General features: G+C 41.2%; 1 protein-coding gene across 16 annotated transcripts in view; it reads left to right on the forward strand.

Moving 5' to 3' along the window:
- The window catches only part of LOC102160410 (atherin-like), a 48,970-nt gene extending 33,946 nt beyond the window's left edge, over positions 1-15,024 (forward strand). For 10 of the 16 annotated variants that reach the window (XM_021099336.1, XM_021099343.1, XM_021099344.1 and 7 more), the window contains one exon: positions 4,945-9,575. The gene's annotated coding sequence lies outside the window, so the exon portion shown is untranslated. Of the gene's footprint in view, positions 1-4,944; positions 9,576-10,005; positions 10,228-10,594; positions 10,690-11,561 lie in introns of those variants that run through there. The other 6 variants (XM_021099339.1, XM_021099341.1, XM_021099340.1 and 3 more) reach the window with 6 other exon arrangements.

A 17,310-nucleotide genomic window follows, 5' to 3' on the forward strand; every position in this document is an offset into this window, starting at 1 on the left:
TGCCACAGCTCATGCAACACCAGATCCTTAACCCACTGAGTGAGGCCAGGAATCGAACCCGAGTTCTCACGGATACTAGTCGAGTTTGTTTCCACTGAGTCACAATGGGAACTCCCTCTTTTAATTGTGTTCATTCTTTACATATTAAATTGAAAAAGTTCTTTGCATAGTAAGTTTATTAACTTTGCATAGTAAGTTTATTTCACTATTGTGGATTGCAAACATCTCTCTATTTTATCATTTGATTTTTAACTGTTAAAGGATTTTTAATGTATATGTTTATGAATTTAAGTAAATGCATATTTTCATTTATCCTTTCTTCCTCTGCTTTTATGTTTAGAAAGGCCTTGCACATCCCAGGGGCAGGTAAATATTAATCTGTATTTTCTACTTGTGCTTTTGTGGCTCAGTTTTATTTTAAAAAAACATTTAAATTTCTCATATATTTGGTCTGTGTGGTAAGAATCTATTTACTAGAGCCTCTTTTCCTCACTAATCTAAATATTGTATGTTATGGGAACTACTGCTGTATTTTAAATTTTTTATTTGTTGTCTTTCTGTCCCCATCACTCTTTTTGCCACAATCCTCCTTTTTTATTATCACAATTTAAGGATATGCTTTCATAGCCAGTAATGCAAGTCTTTTTTCTCATTACAATTATTTTTCTGGGTTATGCCTCCCTATTTGTTACCGCATAAGAACTCAAGTTCAAAATGTAAGGGAAGGAGTTCCGTCGTGGCACAGTGGAAATGAATCTGACTAGAAACCATGAGGCTGTGGGTTCCATCCCTGGTCTCCCTCAGTGGGTTAAGGATCTGGTGTTGCCGTGAGCTGTGCTGTAGGTCACAGACACAGCTCGGATCCTGTGTTGCTGTGGCTGTGGTGTAGGCTGGCAGCTGTAGCTCTGATTCGACCCTGGCCTGGGAACTTCCATATCTGGTGGGTGCAGCCCTATGAAAGCAAAAAATAAAATAAAATAAAAAAAACAAAATGTAAGAGAAGACAATTGATAGGTTAGTGTGTGAGGATCTGGGCTTTAATATTGAGTTTTCTCATTTAGAAGTAAAGCCTGCCTTCTCTTTCATCTTTTCACATGAACTTCTGCTACAGTCCTAGTTTCTTCATGTAGTTTCTCAGTGTGCGTACTCTCAAATTTATTCACTGCTACTGTGAATACAATTTCTCTGTTAAATCTTAAAATTGCTGAGAAAAGTTATCTACTTATGCGTTTTATTTGGTATTTTCCTACTTTACTGCTTTCCTATTCAAATAGTTTGCCAATTGATTCTTTTACGCCATCTAAGTAAATGTTATCATCTGCAGTAATGATCATTTTGTCCCCTTCCTTTGAATTATGTAATTTCTTCATTTGCCCCATATTATTACAAAAGTGCAAACTTCCGAATTATTGAAAATATTCTTTATTCTGAACACCTCTGGGATTTCACTCCTAAGCATCATGGCCTGAATGCAATGTATTTTTGAAGTGCTCTGGCTTTGAGAATGTGTTTATGGCTTCAAATTTCAATCTCCTTCCCTGAAACCTTCTGTTCACTGGTCCCTTTGTATATCTCCTAGCCCTCTCTGCCTGGCACTGAGCAAGTCTTTCCTTTTTGTACACAGGAGTATTCTATACATACAATCCCATATCTTACCTCCTGATGCTTCTTTTCTAGTCTAAACACCCACATTTCACTGTGGGAGAGCTCCCCCTCAGGTCTCAGACCAACACTTTACATCCGAACCACTATCGTTGTATTCAGCTGTCCCATGAAACTACCAGGCTGTTTTCTGCCAACTTAAAAGTTAGAGTCTTGTGTAATATATATACATATTTAAGTTTGCATTTTAAGAAAATGCTAAACTATTTTCTCACATAGAAATTATCATTTCATTTGAATTTGCTGACTTTTTGCCAGTGAGAAGTAAAAATAACCTGGGATTTTGCATATGCCATGCAAAAAGGAGAGGCTCCATGGGTTCGAACAATATATGAAAATAGAGTGAGGAAAAGAATAACAGTCAGCAATTGAGCCGGGGTTGCCTATGGGGAGGGAGAAGTGCGAGTGCCTGCAAGGTGGGAACTGGAACTAGTCTCTGGATCACCCTGAACCTCCATGTCTTCAACACTAATTGAGGATCACTACCTGCTTTGCAGGCATCATAGAAGAACGAGTGACAACATGTGTAAGGCATCTTGGAGGACACTGGGCACCTGGCGGGCCCTTACTTAGCTCCTGGCGGGCCCTTACTTAGCTCCTGGCTAGGTTTTAAGGCAGGGATGTGGGCCATGTTATACACAACAAACTGGAAAGAAAAGCTCTTTCTCTACTATAAATTTCTGTAAAGAGTGAACCACAAGCATGCTCAAGGATTTTAGGATTTAACCAACAGGCAGTGCTGTACCGGGATGTAGTTCTTAAGTCGCACCCCTCCAACCTCCCAAGATGGTGGAAATTCTTAGTTCTCTTTTTTTCTCCTCTGACATGGCTTTGGCAGGGAATACCAACCATCACTGGAACTGACTGTTCGTCCCGCCCTGATGGAGCATGAGCCCCAAATGTTTAGATTTCCACTTCCTCCGAGGGAGACTGGAAGGGCTCCTCATTTTGATAATACAGCAGATAGTCCTTGTGTCCATATGACTGTCATTTAAGGACGTCTGTGTCAGCAGGCCTTCATTTTTCCTATTTGTTAGCCTGGAAAACACCCTTATTAGTAACAAACATAGGTCTTACTAAGGCAGTGTGAAAATTCCCTTCTATGTTTCCCCAAATGAAGCTAGAGATCTGATTTTTTTTTTAACATGGTGGGAGGTTTCTGTATTATTATTGTTTAAAATCAATTTCCTTTACTCCATATTCTTTTCCTGTTGTTTATTTTATCTGTCCTGCTCTCCCAGAGGGGCAGAATTAAGGCCCCCATTTGGTTTTTATTAGTGTAATCAGTTAATAGCTGTTCTATAATGCTTTACTTATTGTGTTAATTTTCTGTACTTATGTCCAGAGGCAGCTTCCTGGAGGACCACATTTAAAAAAATAGAAGATCTAACTTAACTTCATCTTTAATGGGTCCAGCAACCATTTATAGTTTCAGCTAAGATTACTGAATACTATTGATTTATAAGGTCATTGAAAATATATATAAACTGCAGCTACTATTTTAACTATATCAACGGGAAGCCTAAAAAGTCCTTTAGCCTGGTAAAGGTACAAACACTAACCCCAGGGTCTCAGTGGACATTGGCTTATCACTCCTCTTCTCTGGGTTTGTCTTGAATGTTGGAGGTATGAGTGTTCACTGTTCCCACGCATACTGTGGCAGTCACTGCAAGCTAAACTCTGGGTCTCAGGGACCACTCTTCAATTACTGTTGGGGGCTTTAAAGGGAATGTACCTTACATGGACTTTAGTATTCGTGGCACCAGTTTTCAAATTAAAACAGAGTTTCAAAGTATAGCACAGGGACAAACTAACTTACCTGAAGGGATACAAAGGAGCTATTTGTGATCTATAAGATAGGCTGGGTCCCTACGTTAAGTTTCATTCTGAATGAGATGGATGTATTGAAGGAAAGAGCATGGCGCAGGCATCAGTACTGTGGGTTCTGGACCTCCCTCTAATGTGAATCAGCTCTTGAGACGTATAGGGACCTCCTTTTCCTCTTCTGTAAAACAAAAGTTGGGATGAGGGTATTCTCATTGTGGCTCTGTTGTAATGAACCCGAGTAGGATCCATGAGGATTCGGGTTCAATCCCTGGCCTTGCCTTAAGGATCTGGTGTTGCCATGAGTTGTGGTGTAAGTCGCAGACACAGCTCAGACCCTGCATTGCTGTGACTGTGGCTGTGGCTGTGGCGGCAGCTGCAGCTCCAGTTTGAACCTTAGCCTGGGAACCTCCATAGGAAGTTGGGATGAAAGTTCTAAGTTTCCTCTTTTTGTTCAACAATCCCTCTGTGCATCAACTTGGGCAGGATGAATCATCAGCATGTGTTTGAATCCGGATTAGAATGCTTCTCTTTCACTGTTGTGTCTCTGGAGATGGGCAGGCACTTGGCACAAAACCGGAGCCCATCCAGGCTTTTCTAATTAGTTTTTATTGTGAAGCCTAAGTAAAATTCTACTTGAGGAAGTGATTCCCATAGTACCAAGGCCATGAGTGGCAGCCTGGATGGAAGTCATCAGGGTCAGCTGTTTATTTGTCAAATAAAAGCTTTGGAGATGAATCAGCGAAGTAGTTTCTAACTAAGAAAGTCAGAATTGCCTGCCATGTTAAGCAAATGGGAGGGTTTGGAGGTGGCCCAACATCCAGTGCTCCCAGCAGTCAGGGCACGTTACTCAGGATCAGCTCCCTGAGAAGCCATGCAGGAGCTTGCTCTGGGGAAGGGCTGAGAGGGAGAGGATGGGGAGTTCCCAGTGTGGCTCAGAGGGTTAAGAACACGGCATAGTGTCCATGAGGATGTGGTTTTGATCCCTGGTCTCACTCAGTGGATGAAGGATCCTGCATTGCTGCAAGCGTTGCTGTGCCTGTGGCGTAGGCTCCAATTTGACACCTAGCGCAGGAACTTCCATATGCTGCAGATGTGGCATAACAAGGAAAAAAAAAAAAAAAAAAAGAGAAAGAGAGGATGAAAAAGGGATCTGTGTGCTAAAGGTTGACTGGGAGTTCTGTGAAAAGAAGGAAATGAGACCTCCCATGATTGGCTGCTTTTGAGCTACAGAATCTATCACATGCTTTTTTTTTTTGACTACACCCACTCTATGTGACAGTTTCAGGCCAAGAGATGGAAACTGCATTACCACAGTGACCTGAAGCACAGCTGGGACAACACCGAATCCCTAACCTGCTAGGCCACCAGGGAACTCCCTGAAATGCTGTTTTTACCTCAGTGCAATGCCTGGCTCTTCATACTGTGTGCCACCTGTTTTGTCTGTTTCTGTACTAGGTGGTGGTGATGCTCAAGAACTTTCCTTGCAGGCAGTGCCATCAAAGAGTGCAACGGAAGGTGAGCCAGCACAGTCAAAGCCTATTTAAAAGGAAGAGGGGAAAAGCCCTTATACATTTCAATGGAAGTACTTGAAGGCATTTCAAGTAGGAGTCTGAAAAATAATTACAAAGTTTAAAAAGAAGGAATCTTAACTTTGATATGATTTTCTTCTGTAAAGCAATTAGATACATAATTTTTCAAGTGCTAAACTGCAAATGTTAATGTCTGGACCCAAATGCTTTCATTTGTGTCTTGGGACTTCTATAATTCCCTCCCCAAAGTTAAAAAAAATTATCGAGGTGATTTTCCAGAGGCATTAATACATAAAGCATTTGCTGGTCACTTATAAAAATGACAGCCTCATAAAATAGCTAGATTCAAATTGTGCAAAAGTCCAGTTAATAGCATTGAGCTAAGACATTTGTAAACGTGATTCGATGGAGAAAAACTGCCAAGATGCAACTGGAATTTTCCCTTCCAATTGCTCTTGGGGATTTTAATGGGAATGTGCCCTACAGGGACTTTAGTATTCTTGGGAGTAGTTCTCAAATTAAAAGGGAGCTTCAAAGCAGAACGTAGACTCTGACTTACCTGAAGAATCACAATGGAGATGTGTACGAAAAAAGAAATGTGACCCCCACATAGACTGACCCCTGATGTTAGGTTGCTTTTCTGTGTAAGTCCTTAAATCCAAAATTATTCATAGATAGTATATATAAATGCTAGACTGTCAGTTCCTTGATAGCAGATAGTAGGTATTTTTCTTTTTTGCACTCAGCATGTAGTACTTAGCACATACTATATTTCCATTAAATGTGAAATAGTGGAAGAAAAGTTCTTTGTTAATTAAAAAACATGTGGCCTATATTCTCCCCAGTAACTGGTTGGATTGACCACTTGTGTACCAACTAGGAAGCCTAGCACAGGCGGCCTATAGGGTGACTTGAGCCAGTGCTTGTCTAACCTTTAGAAACTGAGAAACTTCAACTTAACATAACAATATGGATTTCAGGATTCTTTTGAAAAGATCTGAAGATGTAGCACCATTTGGGCCGCAGCTGCAGCAGCTGCTCGTAGTGACAAGTATCGGGAGCCCAGGAGCAACTACCCCCATTACCCAGAGTTCCTTCCCACTCGCCCCCATTCTCTTGCATATGGCTCCAGGCCGAGGTCACTTTCTTATTTACCAGCTTGGTCCAGGGGATAGGCTGTCAGATGAGGAAAGAGTATCTGGTCTAAGTTATATCAATGTTAGACTTGAATGAGAATGAATTAGAGATCTGAGGGTGAGCCTGTTTCCTCCTGGTCCACAGAGAGGAAAGGCAAGACTCTAAGGCTTAGAGGGAATCTTCAGTGTGTAGGTTCCTACGATGTGGCTGTGCTCCAGGGGAACGGAGCAGAATTGAAGCTCTCCAAAACCCTAATGATATCAGGCAGGAACCCATCAAGGGAGTTGTTCAGGTTTGTCAGAGCACATTAAAGCGTATTTTCATACTCTCACATCATCAAAAAGGGCACGGCAGCCCATCTGTCTATACCTTCCTTTCTGTTACGATATTTGTGCAGGAACTTTTCAAAATTATGTCGCTTTCCATACTCTCTTGTGGGGACTCAAAAGGGAGAGCAAGTCAGAATAACGCACACTGGTGAAATTTCAATAATTGAAATCATTGTTGCTTCAGACACCATTGCTTTAATCAGCCCTATCATAAATCAATGCTTTTCACAAGTGGAGGTTTAAAATAAAGTGCCGTTAAAAAAACTGGGCGTCTTAAAAGGTATGATGCCATCAAGAATCTCCGGAAAATGGCCTAAAAAGTGGTTTCTGAATGGATGCACTGGTTCTAGCATTTTATCTTCCACTTAATTAAAAAAAAATATTACCTGGTCCTTTCTTAGAAATTACATATTGGAGGTCTATAATGGCCAAGCCTTTAACCCATTAAAAAAATTTACTCCTAGGAACAGTTAATATTTGACATTTAATTGCTTTTTCTTGTTGGAGAGGAAAATCTGTTTCTTTCCTTCCTTTCTTGATTGACTTTTCAAAAATCACCTTGTGAGCTATAAAGATGGAGAGAAGTAATTGATTTTCAAAAACTCAAGTGCATGCACACATATTCGCATATGCGTGTGTGTGTGTGTGTGTGTGTGTGTGTGTGTACATAAAATTCTCCCATGTCCTGGGAGCTGGTGCTTTCTCATGTAACTCTGCAGGGTGGTTAGTATCTCCATTTCACAGAATAGCAGCAGTGACCCAGAGAGGTTCATTGCTTTCAAAAGGTCCTACAGGTAGTAGTGATGGGAGGCCTCGTCTTTATCCCTTCTACCTTGTTGCCTCCCTTCAGGTGTGCTTCATACCCAGGTGTGCAGACATCCATGGAGCTAGGACAGAACATCATGCCAACGGTCTCCATCTTTGGAGTAACGAACCCTTTTAGCCTGTTTAACTAGCACCAGATTCTGGAATTTAACAAATAATGCTATGCCATCCACACATGTTGAAAGAGCCCACCTGTAATTTGTGTCTTTTATGTGAACACTCCATTGTAACTGAATGGGGAGAAACAGTTAAAATAGGCTTAGCAGTGTTAGTGTCTTTTTATTTTTTTTAAATGTTCTTTTATTTTAGGGGCAGCACCTGGGCATGTGGAAGTTCCCTGGCTAGGGGTAGTCAGAGCTGCAGCTGCCAGCCTATGCCACAGCCACAGCAACACAGGATCTGAGCTGTGTCTGCGACCTACACCCCAGCTCATGACAAAGCAGGATCCTTAACCCACTGATCAAAGTCAGGGATCGAACCCACATCCTCCTGGATACTGGTCAGGTTTGCTATCGCTAGCCACAATGGGAACTCCTTTTTTTTTTTTGTTTTTGTTTTTAAGGGATGCTTCCGTGACATATGGAAGTTCCTGGGCTGGAGGTGGAATCAAGCAACGCTGGCTCTTCCTTAACCCACCGAGTGAGGTCAGGGATTAAACATGCATCCTCATGGATACTAGTTGGGTTCTTAATCCATAGAGCCACAATAGGAACTCCAGTGAGAGCATCTTAAAAGAGACTTCTCATTGTAGAATTTGGTGTGGATGAACAGGGAAGTTACATGTTTTCTTATTACAACAATGCCTACAAATATTTCAAATGAAATTTTGGGGTTCCTTAGGACTTGTTTAAAGAAAAAGAGGCAGCCAGTAGGACATTGATGTGGAAAGGGTAGGAAAAAGTCTCTATTTGGAAACCTTGAGTTAGAAATTTCCATTTCAACATTGTTAGTCCCTCACCTTTCATATGTAGTAAATTCACCACCAAGGGCCAAAGTAATCTTTTTCTTTCTTTTCTTTTTTCTTTTTTTTTCTCTCTTCCCACAAAACCAGCTATTATTTAGATCTCTTCAAAGCTGCACAAACCAACTGTTCTTCCTCAGATTATCCCTTTCAGAGCTCAGGTGATATGCCTCATTGGGTTACACCTTCCATGTTTTGTGGTCAGCTGTGGATTGGGCCATTCTACATTATTCCACCTTGCAAGAAAATATTTATATAATAGCCTCACCAGGTCCCATGTCCTCTGGGAATGTTCCTCTATGCAGGGTCTTCACACCAATGGCAGGCAGTTGAATCCCTGTCCTTTGTGGGACCACTGGACATCTGCTCCTTTCCCTTTGTGACTTCACTCAGCCAGAAAACTACAAGGTGTGTGATTGTAGGATGAGAAGTTTCTGAGAGGTTGAGTACAAAACTTAGAGAAAGTTCTTGGAAACTGGCTGATGTTGAAGGAATGGAAATTTGCACTATTCACAGAATTTTTTCCCCCCAGATCAGGAAACACAACAGCTTACTTGTCTACAGTCTTTTCATTATGTAGATTTTTTAAAATTCCTTGTCAATAGTAATGCTCATTGGTCCCCAAAGAGCAGTGAAATTGAGAATCATATAGCTGTGTTGGGGCACATTGGCAAAACACTTCCAGAAACTCACTTGACTATGTGTATCAAGCCATGTGATTTTTTTTTTATAACCCTTGACCAAATAATTTTATTTCTAGGAATGCATTCTTGGTTTCAAAAAGATAATGCTTGAAGATGTTCATTAAACTTCTACTTATGATAATTAGAACTTAGTATAAGCCTAACAATATGGGAAATGTAAGTATAAAGTATTTTCTTGATATTTATTTTTATGCATCTGATGTAATCATATTGAAATAGGATATGTAGTTTTAGTGTTACAAATACCTAGGCAAAATATGCACAATCATAATAACAGATAAAATTTATCTTCTTAATATATGATAGGAAATATATGCTGTATAGTCATGTCTCCTTTAGTCTGCTCACCAGATTAAGCCAAATTTATTATATTTCCATTTTACAGATGAGGAAAGAGAGTCATAGGAATTCGTTTATCTGAAGTAACACTGCTGGGGTGAAATTTGAACCCCATCCTAGTTGACCACAGGGCTTACACACTTACATGAAATTCCTCATACTGTGTGGTTAATTTTGAGTAAGAATCAAGCATCAATCACCAAAAAAAAAAAAAAAAAGAAAAAAAAAACAAAAAGGAAGAGAAAAGCACCCCAAACCCAAACAACCCAATACCAATAAACAAACATCTGACAAGCTCTGTCTACTCTTGTGATAGTCACATGAAAAGGTAAATAGGAAAGCTTAAACCAAGAGAAAATAGACAAACTTGAAAAGATTAATATTCCACCAGGTAATAAAATGACAGGTAGTTATTTGAAGCAATATTTAATGTAATTCCTCTGGGTGGGAATTAGATCCTATATGTTTTATCTTCTACTAAGAGAATCTAAGTAATACTCTTCTGCCAAATAAGAAAGCAAATCTTAGTAGAGCAGTTCTTGAAGGTAGATGGAAAAGATTCTGTACAGAGTCACTTAAGAATTTTCTTGCGGACTGGGTCCTAGACCAGTGATTCTTAACATATTTTGTTTGAGAACATATTTGAAAATACCAATGTCAATTATGATCTCTCTCTGTTTCTCTCTTTCCAGAAAAAAATCATGTAGTTGTTTCTCAGTGTCCATCTGGGATTGGTTCCCAGACCTCTGAGGATGCCAAAGTCTGAGGATGCTCAAGTCCCTTACATAAAATGATGTAGTACAGATGGCCTTCCATAGACGTGGGTTCTGCATCCACAGACCCATCTAAAGGCAGATCATCTTTGGGCTGGCTGAACACGCAGGTGAGGAATCCACAGGTGATTCTCTCTGCAGGTGAGTGCCAAGCACATAAACATTTATACAACATTTTGTTGTATATCTATTAATTTCATTCAGGGATCTCTGAAATCGTTTAGGTTCACTGTTGGTTTGAGGATTTAAATTAAAATTCCCCTTTCTGTTTTGGCTTGCAGAATGTCCTTTGTCCCAGAGTTTGGGGGATATTTTTTTCTTAAGTGGTTTAAACACTGATACACTTTCTTCAGAGTCTTGGCTACATCTAGATAACTAAGGTTTCTCAAGTAAGTTAGTGTAAGGAATAATTTAGTTTCAATGTTTTCTTTAATATGATCACATGTTATTATCAACACTTGTATTCTGATGCATGGCTAACAACTGCCTTTGGTTTTTCCCATGTTAGGATGAAGACAAAAATGGAGGATTGTACACTACTGAGAATCTAAGGAAGTATCTGGCAATGTAACTGACTCTATCACAAGAGAAAAACTTCAAAATGTGAGTGAACAGCATTATGAACAGCTTCTTTACCACACCTGCAGAAATATACTTTCATTAAACAGATGAACTGAGTGCATGTTCATAAGGCATAGTGTCAGATGCATGTGAAACATGGGTAGACGATACCCATGTCTAAGATTCTCCCAGGATTCCAAAGTTTGAGGTTTGGAAGCATACTGGCAGCCTCCTAGTGCAGTTGGCTATGCTGCAAATAAAATTATAGTGAGAGCATGATTTCATTCTTTGAACATGTCCTTTTTTAAAAAATTAAATTAAAAAAAATTATGGCCACACTCATGGCATATGGAAGTTCCCAGGATAGGGACTGAATCTTTGCCTCAGCTGCAACCTATACTGCAGCTGCAGCAGTGCCAGATCCTTTAACCCACTGCACTGGGATGGGGATCAAACCCCTGCCTCCACAGTGACCTGAGCAACTGCAGCTGGATTCTTTTTTTCTTTTCTTTTTAGGGATGTACCTGAGGCATATGGAGGTTTCCAGGGAAGGGTTTGAATCAGAGCTGCAGCCGCCAACCTACGCCACAGCCACAGCAATGCAGGATCAGAGCTGCATCTTTGACCTACACTGCAGCTTGCCCAATGTTGGATCCTTAACCCAGTGAACAAGGGCAGGGATTGAACCCACATCCTCATGGATACTAGACAGGTTAACTTGCTGAGTCACGATGGCAATTCCTGCAGTCGGATTCTTAACCCACTCTGCCACAGTAGGAACTCCCCATTCTCTGAGTATTTTCATCATCAGGAAGAAGAAAATGATTTTTACCCTTCTGGTTTTCTGAAATTGAAAATTTTTCAGGTACAAATTCCCCCAAAGTTTATGTGTGTTCTCTATCCCTTCTATTTAGGATTGGGCAACAAGAAGACAGAAATAACCATGTTGAGGTCATTGGTCCGACTTCTCCAGAAATTTCCCCTGGGCAGTGGTCTCTACCTCTGTTACAGAAGACTGCAAAAATACCAGCCATTGTGCATCTGGCCAATTATGCAATGCTCTATCACAAGGGGAAATTCCTTCCTCACCCCAGCTGGTGAGCAGTTATGCCCTGGAGCCCAGGACGGACATGCCTTGTAACTTTTTAACCTAGTTAGTGTAACTGCCAATATTATTCCTATTCATATAAATGTCTAATCCTTTCTTGAATCTTGCTAGACTATTTGCCTCAATAATAGCCTGCGGCAGTGAATTCCACAGGTAGATTATACGCTGTTTTAAAAAAGTATTTCCTTTTATTCATTTTAAATTTGTTACCTTTTAATGTCACAAGATGGCCCTTGTTCTTGCATTAAGTGGCACAAGGTATAGGCATTTCAAATTGAGCTTTCATTCTTCCAAGCACTTTCTTGCCATTATTAAAGCTCCATCTTCTTCATATGTTTTCTGTTTTGGATCTTGATTAAATGGAATGATTTATGCATACAACCTCATATTGCTTAGGACACATACTAGGCACTGGAGAAAGCTCTCTGTTATGTTCAGTGTCATTTATTAGACAGATATTTATTGAGCTCCCATCATGTGCAGGACCTTCTTCTAAGTATTGGAGGGCCAGCTTTGAATGAGAGAGGGTCCTTGCTCTGAAGGACCTCATTTTCTAGAGAGAGAAGACAAGCAATAAAATAGTGAATAAAGATACGAATCACATGGTATCAGAGGTCTTAAGTGTTATGAAAAAACTAGACAACTATCACTAGGAAAGTGTGCCTGGGGCCATTTTTGACGGCCTGTCAGGGGTTGCCCTCGGCAAAGGGGACAGTTGAGACTGATCATCAGGGAGTCATGCATGTGACATCCCCAGAAAGGTGAACTCCAGTTTCCAGGACAATGCCCGGTGCTAATTGAGACTCAGGCGTTGTTGAGTGAATGAATGAATCAAGGCTAAGAAGGGAAATCTTAGCTACAGAAATCATCAGTAAGTGATTCAGGACCCATGGGGAACATGTCTTGAATACTTGTGTTCTGTAACTCCAAGGACTATTGGAGCAGAAGAAATAGAGGATTCAGGTAGTTAGACTTAGGTTTCAAGACCTTCCATGTCCCTAAATACCCAGCTGCATGACCTTGGGCAAGTCACCAGATTTCTCTCATGCAAAGTATTCTCAGTCATAAAAATGGGAATAGAACTTCCTTCCTTCATGGGATTTGGAGGACAGATGGTAAATTAAATGGCTGTTCTTTATAAACTGCCAAACAGTGGAGGCATGTTGGTCATTCTTACAGGAATCCATCCATCCCAGCATTCTGGTCTCTCTGCTTGCCTTTCACTCTTTTCCTCTCCCCAGTTGCATTCTTACCTCTGCCTAAAGCTCATCTCTGGCATCTGTGGTACTTTGCGTTCTGCCCCCTGAGGTGGCTTAAGTGGGGAGGGGAGATGGTGGTGTTACCTTTCTGAAATTGTTGTCTATTTCTCAAGGACTCGAAAGATAGAATCAGATGGAGCAGTTGTTGGAACAGGGGACTGGAGGTGAATTTCCAATAATGATTGTTTTTATTTTGTTTACTGCTTAATCTTGTGGGGTCAGATTAACCAAAATTTTGTGTATAAAGACAGAGACCTTGCCTGAATTTCTGAGGACATTCTACTTCAGAGATGGAGACTTTGGTCAAAATGATCTGATTGCCTATCTGTAGCTCCCTTTTGTGTTTCGGCATGATAGGCAGATACCTTTTGCTCATACATCCTCTTGTTATTCTTTCTATGAGCCCCTTCCTTCAGTCTCCCCACCTCCATTAAGGCATGTGGAGTAGAAGCGTATGCAGCTCTGCATAATAATGTATTATAAAGGCATTTCAAGGAATAAATGATTAGAATTGTTTACATGCATGTTTCAAATTTACTGGCAAATTGTTCAGGCCTCGGTTTTATGATGTAGCTGCCAGCTAGGTTCCTTCTGGGTAAAACTCTGAAATAGGAGAAGTTTCCCTTTGGTAACCCTCACCAACACTTCCTTTGCCTTGTTCCTCTCCTTTCAACACCTCTTTCCTTTCCCGCCCCCACATAACTCCGTGGAGCTGTCAGGCCTTTTACACCTTAATGTGAAGATACTTCATGGGGCCCTGCCCCCACCCAGACCTGGGGGTGGGCAGTGAAAGTGAGGTATGCAAAGGAATAAATCTTCAATGGTATAATTTTAGACCCAGTGGCAACTGGGAAGCGTGGCTATTTTGAGCTGTGGGGCTTTCTCCTTGACCTGAGATGATATTACTTTGCCTGCTGCTGGTGTGCTGGGCCAACCCTGCACGCGGTCCTTTTAGCAATGTGCCTTTGCTGTTCTTGGGGGTTGCTTCTTCTTTCTCTGCTGAGCAGCTCCATGCTACTCCAGAATTCTGGGCCTTGTGCAAGAGCATGACTGTCAAGGTGCACTCACCTATGTTTGTCGCAGGTGATGTTTCAACATGAGTCCTGCTGGCCAACACCACCCCCCTCCGGGGGGGGGGTGGACAGCACAGGTAGAATGCAGGCCCTTCCAAATAGGGGATGGGGGAATTTTCTGGTCTAGTTTTTGCTTATTCTTCCACCTCCATGCTTTATCAGCTGCTCAGTGACTATTTAGTACATCATTTCCTTTCTGAGCAAGGTGAGCCTTGCTGGTCTCCAGGCGACAGCATCTGAGCATCTCCCCTATGAGACATCCCTTGAAGCTTCACTGAGCATCCTCACAGCTATCCTGACCACCTGGCTTGCTCCTCCCCTCAAGCCCTGATGCCAATGCTGCCTGTGGACCCCACTGTACTCCCTGGGGAATTAAGTCAGGACACCTGCAGTGGATAGGTGGGGCAGATGCAACACGATTAGAAGGTGGCCAAAATGACAGTGCTTTCCAGATGTGGGTAAGTTTATACCCAAGGTCATCACTGGTAGAGTATCTTGTTCTTAATTTTTACAACCTAAAAAGTATGCACAAGACTCAAAAATCATTCAAGAAGGAGGAGTACGGTCAATAAAGAATAGGAAAGTGGAAACATTTTTTTTCTTTTTTAAGTAAAAGAGTTTGAGCTCTTTTACACCCAAAGAGAGAGAGAGAGAAAAAAAAAGGCCTTTTTAGGTACAGAGAGAGCTCTGGCTCTCTAGATGGCAGCTCTCTCTTCTATAGGGGAAAATTCTGGATTTGCAGAGAGAGAGATAGAGAAAGAGAAAGAGAAAGAGAGAGAGAGAGAGAAGGAGAGAGAGAGAGAGATTGACTATATGAAGAAAGCCTGACTAAGAAACAGAAATAATGGAGAGTAAGACAAAAAGGGAAAGAAAAATCAAAAGACAATGTTGCCTTCCTTTATGTGCTGTTGAATTAAATGTAACAGATATTTATTGAGAAGCAGTTATGTCTGTCGCAGTTATCTATTCCTGTCTGACATTAACTTATGTAAAACCATGATTGCTTTATTATTATCCATCATGGTTCTGAGCACTGGCAGGGTGGTTCTCGAGCAGCCTTTAATGAGGATGAGGTATGATGGTAGGAGAGGCTGCAGTGAACTTCCTCACTCACACGTGTGATGGTTGATGCTTCCTTGGTGCAATTTCAGCTGAGACCATTGGCTGGAATGCCTGGCCATTCCATGTGGCCTGAGCTTCCTCACAGAATCTCATCCTTGTGCTACTTTTCTGGCCATTCGGGGCTCCAAAGTTGCATGACCCAAAGGGACAAGGCAAAGGCTGAAGCATCCCTTTTGTCCTAACTGAGGCACATACCTGATGGTCCACCAGTTACTGAGGTCAGCTCAGACCAAGGGAAGAGCACATTGGTCCCGCCTCTGGATTTGAGGAGTAGAAAACTTGTGGACACATCTTAAAGCCGCTAATGTGCAATTACCATGTTCCCAACCTCCCAATCTTCAGGAGCTTCCTGACTAGTTGGAGCTATAAAAATAAATCAAGTCATTCGTGAGATCTAATGAAGCATTTATTGTCCAGAAGAGCAAGGGGCTAGGGGAACAGATACCAAGTGAACATAAGATGAACATGTGCCTACAGAGAGGCCATAGGCAGAGTGTGGTTGGAAAGACTCATGGCAGCTTGTTATTTGGGTTCCATTGAAGGCAAGTAAGATGGCAGTGGATGGGTAACATTCCCTAACTCTGGACTGGGTGTTCTGTTTAGCTTCATTCAAGTGCAAATGTTTGTTCTCAATATCTCATTTTTCTGTTACCTGTTTTCTCTTCTCCTGCCCCACCTTGGTTCTAACACTGTTCTATCAGCTACTTTACTCTTCCATGTTCCAAAATTTTTCTATACCTCCTGTGGTTCTAAAACTTCCATCCATTCATCTCCCTTGGTATCACTTTATTGTTCCTTTCTGTGCATGGAAAAGACATCTTCTGTTTCCCCTCCTCACCTACTTGCAACTCCACTGCCATTTTTCAGACCAAAGCAACATCCCTGCTTTTCTTTGTCCTAGTCCTCACTTAATTGCTTGAAACACTCATTTTCATCTTGGCTGGCTCTTTTATGGCCACTGTATCTTGCCTTCTAAAACTGTATCTTATATTCTGTGTAGCTCACGCCTTTCTTTTCTGCTCTAACTTGTCTTATCCTAGGAGCCATTCACCCAGCACAGTGTCATGGGGCAATGGCCCTGGTGCAACCAATGGCTGGCATCTCCATCAATACAGCTTTGACATCCTAATGGCGAGGCCTTGCTCCACATCTGATGACTTTCAAATGGGATCTGCTGTTCAGCTGCTAACCTTTCTTGGGTAAGAGATTCTTAAAGCTTAACATCATCAAGGACACTTTTTTCTTTTTTCTGGTCTCCAAATACCATCCACTCTAAGCATTCACTCTTTAATCCCCAAATATTTTGGGCACCCTTTCTCCCCTTAGTACAAAAACAATTTGTATCCACTGTAGAAAACTTAGAAGGCATGGAGAAACAAAATAAGAAAACAAATGTTGTACCTTTAAATGCTGTCAATACATTGGTGCAGGTCCTATCTTTTTTCTCCACATTTATGGTTTTTATTTACAAAAAAATAATTATTCCTTATATGGGCAGTGTTTATCCCCAAACCGTTTGCTATTTTGTAGAATCAGCTGTTACAGAAATATAGCCCTGGCCCCAGCTAAGTGGACCAGAGTGGACATCAGGCCCCACCTATGCTACACTGAGGTAAAGTGGGTTTGCAAGAACTGAGCAGAAGAGATAAAGGGTGAAAAGCAGAGGAACAGATGGCAGGAATCCAGGGGCGTTCCTTGTATCTGGCACTAATCATAGAGTGACTTTTGTGGGATATCCTTTATTCTCACCTCAAGTCCTTTTTTAGTGGTAGAGCAGCATTTGACAGATTCTAACATTTTCATCTAACAGTGCCTGAGCAAGATGACAATTTTTTGTAACCTGATTTTTTCACTTAGTAATAAGTTTTTTTCTGTATCATCCTATACCCTCCCCGATTATTATTTTGGTGACTACAGTGACCACAGTGGATGTTGAATATTTATGGGAGAAGTGGACAGTTCTGCTTAAGCTCTACATTTAAATAAGGACAGCGTTCAAATGCTTCTGCTGACATTTGTTTGCTGTGTGATTTGGGCCAATTATTTAAACACCCTGTGTCTCAGAGTCCTCATTTGTAGGATGAATAGAACAATGTGATTG

The sequence above is a fragment of the Sus scrofa genome, chromosome 7 (genome assembly GCF_000003025.6).
Source record: "Sus scrofa isolate TJ Tabasco breed Duroc chromosome 7, Sscrofa11.1, whole genome shotgun sequence".
In the NCBI taxonomy this organism is placed as follows: Eukaryota; Metazoa; Chordata; class Mammalia; order Artiodactyla; family Suidae; genus Sus; species Sus scrofa.